We start from the raw sequence: 7327 nt of genomic DNA, 5'->3' as shown, positions 1-7327 counted from the left end.
AACCAGCTCTCCTATCTCTCTCTCTCCTTCTTTCTTCTTCCTCTTCAAGGAAAACCACTAGAATCTAAGAAACCCAACTGCAAATTCTGTGTTTTGAGCTAAGGTTTTGAGGGATTAGCTCAATTCTAACTAAGGGAAATCAACCAGGACTAAGGTAAGATCTGAATTACACGCTTGATCATTAGACTTATGTGTTTTGGCTGAGTATTAAAAGTGTTTATGGTTTTGATGTTTAAGGATTGAATTAGAGCTGAGAAGCTTGGGTATTAGCTCACAAATTGTTAAGGAAGTGGTTCCTCAAAGAAGTTAAGCTTCAATTCGTAATTTAGAGCTTAAATTCTGAGTTGCCATGACTGGTTTTTGAGTTTTTGAGCTGCTAGGTTTCAGAAATCAAAATGGGATCTTAAAGAGTTTTTAAGCTAGGTTTTTGTTGGATTATGTTGCTAGAATCATGTTAAAAGTCTTGTGACCAATGGGTTCTGAAATTAGGATGCTTTGGGGTGGTTTTGAGCAAGGTTAGGATGTTAAGAATGGTGGATTTTCTGGGCATGAAGGGCTGGGCTGCGGCTCTATTCTAGATTGCCGCAGCCCTACGAAGCAAGGAAGAGTCAAGGAGGCTCTGCAGTGGGGAAGCGCCGCGGCACCACAGGGTAGGGCCGCGGCGCGTGTCTATCTTCAGAGAGTCCTAGCCTCTGGTTCAGGGGCGGGCTGCGGCTAGGTTTTAAGGGCTGCATCCCTTAAGGGTATTTTTGATCTTTTGGAGGTTTTAAGAGCGGGAACCGAACCTAGGGTGCTCGGGATCAATTCCACCACCATGTTTGGTGGAATTCGATGTCCCGGAAGCTAGAATTCCATCCGAAAATATTAACGCGATTATTAATGGTACTCCCTACCTTGGTTGTGACTAGGTATTAAGCTAGGACTCGAAAAGCGGATCATGCTCGATAGGCGTCGCTCGTAATCAGTAAACTTTGGAATTAAAGGTAAGAAAACTGCACCCGGTTGTGGATTTATAATGGGACTAAGAATTCCCTATTTTGGTATGCTTTGTAAAGGATGGTATTACGCCATGTAAACAGTAAACCAAAGACCTAAGAGTGCTGAAGTTTACACTAGCGCATAGGGCACGACTCGACCACTGGTAGCTGAGGACAACTTATTATGCACTGAGATTGGTTTAAGCGGGCCAGAGTCAGTGGGGTAAACAGAGGGTGCAACCTAAGGTGTCGACCCTGATTATTATGTGATTTGTTTTGTTATTATTGATTGGTGGATTGTTATGTTGTATAGCTGGGTGATGATTAGCTGATTCTTTGGTTGAATTTTCATGCTTTGTGATTATTGTTGTATGTTAAGTGTATGAACATGGTTAAAGGGTTATCCAAATGTTATTATTTCTTGCTATATAATATGATATGTTTTCTTGCTGGGCCTTGGCTCACAGGTGCTTCGTGGTGCAGGTAAAGGCAAGGGTAAGCTTGATCAAACCTAATTTGGAGAGCTTTGAGAGTAGAATGTACATTATCAGCTGCTCAGCCTCCACAGTTGAGGGGAGACAGGGACAGGAAAACCATAAACTTCTGTTTTGCCTTCTGAAAGGCTGGTGGTTGTCAGTACTCTGGAAATTTTGTAAATAGACTTTTAAACGCTATTTCTTTTGGGATCCCATATGTAAATGTTTAATTATATGGAAAGTATCTTTTGAGACCAAAACCCTTTTAATCCTAGCACATTAATGACTTCAGAATTCATGTTTTTAACTGGGTTGACCTGATTAGCAAGTCCTGCACCTTTACAAATACACAGTGCAACAGTCTTGCCTATCCAGGGCGTTACATGTAGAGTAGTGGGACATTTCAGGATCCCAAAATCAAGAAAGGAAGAGCCAAGAAAGGCGGACAGCTCAGCCCCAGCTTAAGTGTTCGCATTGACTTAGGCTAAAGCTAAGGCTTGTCCCTCAATAATTACAGGTCAGCTTGTTAGTGTTGGAACCCCTTATACTGTTTTGATTGATTCTGGTGCTACACATTCGTTTGTTGCTAGTAGAATTATTGATAGACTGTGTAGACCATGTGATTATTATGTTATTGGGTTCAGGACCTTATTACCCACTAGATAGTTAGTAGTATCAATAAGATGGGTCAGATCTTTGCCACTGACAGTGGAGGGCAGAAAGTTGTCATTGATTTGATAAAGTTAGTTATGACCGACTTTGCATGAGTCTGGGTATGGATTGGTTGGTGAAGTATGGGGCAATCATAGATTGCAGAAGGAAGATGGTAACCTTTAAGCCTGAAGGTGGGGATCCTTTTGTGTTTGTTGGCACTGTGCATGGAACCCGTACACCTATGATATCTGTTCTGAGGGCTAGAGATCTATTGGAAGGAGGTTGCGTAGGATTCTTAGCAAGCGTGTTTGATACCACTCAGTTCATGCGGACCAGAGGAGACCAAACTAGTTTGTGAGTTTCTGGACGTGTTTCCAAAAGATCTACCAGCATTGCCACCATACAGAGAGATTTAATTTGTGATTGAACTGGCACCAAGGGCAGAGCCAGTGTCTAGAGAACCTTATAGAATGGCCCCAATAGAATTACAAGAATTAAAGGTACAGATGTAGGAGCTGTTAGACTTAGGTTTTATCAGACCTAGTTTCTCACCTTAGGGTGCACCATTTATGTTTGTGAAGAAGAAGGATGGTTCTCTTAGGATGTGTATTGATTACAGAGTACTTAATAAGATAACAATCAAGAAAAAGTATCCTCTGCCAAGGATAGATGATATGTTTGATCTGTTGCAATATAAAAGGGTATTCTCTAAGATAGACCTTCAATCTGGTTATCATCAGCTGAGGGTCAAGGAGGGAGATATACCGAAGTCTGCCTTTCATACCAGATATGGGCTTTATGAGTTCTTAGTTATGACCTTTGAATTTACTAATGCCCAGCTGCTTTTATGGATATGATGAACAGAGTTTTCAAGGAATATTTTGACCAGTTTTTGATTGTCTTCATCGATGATATTCTGGTTTATTCTCAGCCAATTGTAGAACATGAGCAGCATCTGAGGTTTGTTCTACAGAGACTGAAGGAACACAGATTGTTTGCAAAGTTCAAGAAGTGTGAATTCTGGTAATCTCAAGTAACTTTCCTTGGGCACATTGTCAGTAAAGAGGGGATTAAAGTGGACCCAACTAAGATTGAGGTGGTCAGGGATTTTCCAAGGCCAAACAATGCTTTAGAGGTTAGAAGTTTCCTTGGCTTGGTAGGTTATTGCAGACGTTTCGTGGATGGATTCTAAAAGATTGCCACTTCGTTGACTGAACTGACACGCAAGATTCAGAAGTTTTTGTGGTTAGACATGTGTGAGAATAGCTTCCAAGAATTGAAGCAGAGGTTAATTACACCTCCAGTTATGAGTTTTCCAATACATCAGGAGAAGTTTGTAATATACTGTGATGCCTCACATCGTGGTTTGGGTTGTGTTCTAATGCAGTCAGGGAAGGTGATTGCTTATGCCTCACGTTAGCTGAAAGAATATGAACAGAGATATCCCACTAATGATTTAGATTTGGCAATGGTGGTTATTGCATTAAAGGTATGAAGGCATTACCATTATGGGGAGATTTATGAGATTTATACTGACCACATGAGCCTGAAGTACTTCTTCACACAGAAATACCTGAACATTAGACAAAGGCGTTGGCTGGAGTTAGTAAAAGATTATGATTGTGAAATTCTGTATCACCCAGGAAAGGCCAACGTTGTAGCAGATGCCTTAAGCCAGAAGGGTCCTGTAACGCCCTACTACCTTAGAGCCGTTACTAAGTGAGTTTAAAATAGGAATTGTGCATTTAATTGACTCAAAGTGGTTTCTAAAACCAAAAATGTGATTAAACCAGAGTTTGAGGCTGTATTCTTTTAAAATGTTTAACTTCATTGAAAGCGTTAAATATAAAACATCTGGGATCCCAAAATAAGGTTTACAAAATATTTATAACTCAAAATAGGTTTACACTTGATCAGCTATCAAAAGAATGGTTAAATACAGCCATATACAAAATGCCCCCAACCAAAGCAGTCGGGCAGGCCGAACATGTACGCGCCGCCCCCACGCTCTCCATACTCATGACCGGTTGACTGACTCCTTGCTTTTACCTGCCACACGGAGCACCCGTGAGCCGAAGCCCAGCAAGAAAACCCAAATAACCCATAACATATGCAAATCATATAGCTGACAGAATTCACTGATAAATAGGAAAAACCATCATAATAAACAAGTACGGCCATGCCGCCCCAGAGGCCTTACCAAGCCTGGGGTTTCGGTTCTCACCGCGAGGATAACTCACGTATCCCTTGGGTCCCACCCTGGTTATGAGCATCCCATGTGCTGAGTGATACTTTCGGCCCCACGGCCGTACCCGGCCTATGCCGCCCTCGGCCCATGCCGTTCATTACATTATAATCACACATATAGCACATTCGAAACAATCATTCACACACGTCATGATTCATTTAAGATTAAACATTGCGCATAACACAATCTCGGGCCATGCCCTAGTCCCGGGTATTACGGTATTCTTACCTGTATCCCTCGCTTTCCGATGCACTACGGTCACGAGCACGGTCCACTAGCACGAGCCTCCCCGAAATCCTAGTCACAACACACAAAAGACACTTTTAACAACCTTAAATGAGCTTCCAGGCCAAGTTCTTGTACTCGGAACGTTGAAATTCACCAAACATGGTAAAAGACTCAACCCCGAGCACCCTAGGTTAAATTCACAAGCCTAAAATCCTAAAATCCCAAAATCCCTTAAGCGCCGCGGCATAGGCCACCCATGCCGCGGCATGGCCCCCAAACAGAACCCTCAAAGGCCCAAAAACAGGTAAGGGCCACGGCATTGCTTGGGCCATGCCGCGGCCCGCCCTTCTCCATCAGCATACAACTTCTTCGAAGGGCCGCGGCCCGACCCTTCGAACCCAGAAAAACCCACCATTTTACTCTCTAAACCTCACCTTAAACCATCCCAAACACATATCTCAACCACAAAACTCAATTCCAAACTTCATATGAACAATCTAACAACCTATAGACACTAGAATCAAGATCAAAACATCAACACACCCAAGATCCACACCTTTGTTCTTAAATTTCAGCAACTAACCCAAAACTTAATAATGCTTAGCTTAGGCATTAAATTCCTCAAATCAAAACAGAACCCAAACTTAAATGTGTATAAAACCCTTACCTCAAATGGAGAATCCACACAAAGCTTCCTTGATCTCCTCCTAGACTCCCACTTCTCCTTCTCTTCTTCTTCTTGCCCTAACCTTTCTTTCTTCTTCTTTTTCCTTTCTTCTAATTTTATCAAAACACCAAAATGCCCAATGCCCCAGACCGTGCCCCCCTATATCCCAGCTGCCTTTTGTCTATTACCCTTGCCAAAAGACCATTTTACCCCTTCTTAATAATCCTTCCTAACTAAACCTTCAAGGGCACTTAAGTCTTTACACTTCTATTTCAATTCTATCACTTTCTATCTTGAAACTTGTTACCCACAATAGTTACAAATGGTTACCCAAGTTATCCAATTACCAGTAACTAACCACTCATTCTCATCTCAACTTATAAGATTCCCGAAGTACCCCTAGGCTCCTCCCGAGCCGGGTACAACCTCCCGTTGTGACTTTTAGACTAGTTGGCTCACTAGGACCGTCTCGATGCGTGCATCCTGATAATAACACCACACTCACATGGCACAATTCGCATAGTACAATTATCACAGTTATGCCCTAACATTGCCAAGTTACAATCATGCTCATTCTAAGACAATCAGTTCTACATGCATACTAATTCACATAGTCATGCATCTCAAATAATCAAATAGTCATATAACGTGCAATAAATCATAATCATGCATTAAGCTCAATAAAGACACACACCAAATCCCATTATGCCCTCCAGGCATACTACTCCAGGCCCTAAGCCTTAACACTGAATTTGGGTCGTTATAGGTCCGGGACAGATTTTTAGTGCGAAACTGATATCTAGAGAGTTAGCAAAGGATATGACCAGAGCTCGCATAGAATTTTTGGTAGGCCAGTTGGTAATATTACGCTACAGTCTATGCTGTTAGAGAGGATAAAGGAAGGTCAGTTGGGTGATCCATAGCTGACCAAGATCAGAGAGGATGTTCTAGTTGGAGTATCTAGAGATTATATAGTGTCAGATATGGGCTTGTTAAGATACAAAGGTCGAATATGTGTTCTGATGGACACTGCTATGAGGCGGGAGATTCTGGATGAATCTCATACTACTCCTTACTGTTTGCATCCAGGAACCATGAAGATCTATCAGGATGTGAGATCACTGTATTGGCGGCCTGTGATGAAGAGGGATGTGGCAGAATATCTGGCTAAGTGCTTGACATGTCAACAGGTCAAGGTTGAGCATCAAAGGCATGCAGGGTTATTACAACCTCTGGACATCCCAGAGTGGAAATAGGAAGACATCACGATGGATTTCATGGTGGGATTACCCAGGACTGTGGGTCAACATGATTCAGTATGGGTTATTGTGGATTGATACACCAAGTCAGCTCACTTCTTAATAGTGAGAACTACATATATAGGTGACCAGTACACAAATATCTATGTGAGAGAGATTGTGCGCCTTCATGGGGCACCGAGGTCGATCGGGTCAAATCGGGACCCTGTTGGAAAAACTTTATACAGGATCTTTATTTATTTTCATGTATATCTAATATTAAACAAATTAATACGAGATAGCCTAAAACATGTTTCTAAAATTGAATTCAAAGAGAAACAAATAATATAATACTTACAGTATACGCAGCGGAATTAAGAGTTCTTCCTTCAGTTTCTCTAACTCTTGTATCCTTTCTGTTGCAGAGTATTATTAAGAAACTGAACCGATCTTCTATTTTCTTCACAATCTTCCAATGTATCCTTAGAACCACCTAGACTAGTGTGGGCAATTCTCAACACATGAGATAGATATAGAGAGAAGAAGAGAAAATAACAAAGAGGCTTAGAAAAGGACTTGTGTTTAGAGAGAATCTAAAACTATCAGAAAATCTGACTTGTGACTTATCCAACTTATTTTTGACTTCTCTCTAAGCATTCCTTTTATAGACTCAATTAGGCCATTTAATTTAATTAAAAAATCAATAAAATAACAACCATTTTGAAGCCCTAGGTCGAAATTATCATGGGCTATAGGCCCGTGAAATTTCCCATTTGATTGTAAGCCCATTGGACTTAAAATCAAGGCCTGTATTATTTTCTATTGATTTAATTAATTAA

This window comes from Humulus lupulus, chromosome 6, assembly GCF_963169125.1.
Source record: "Humulus lupulus chromosome 6, drHumLupu1.1, whole genome shotgun sequence".
In the NCBI taxonomy this organism is placed as follows: Eukaryota; Viridiplantae; Streptophyta; class Magnoliopsida; order Rosales; family Cannabaceae; genus Humulus; species Humulus lupulus.
Note: the sequence above shows the minus strand (reverse complement) of the source record.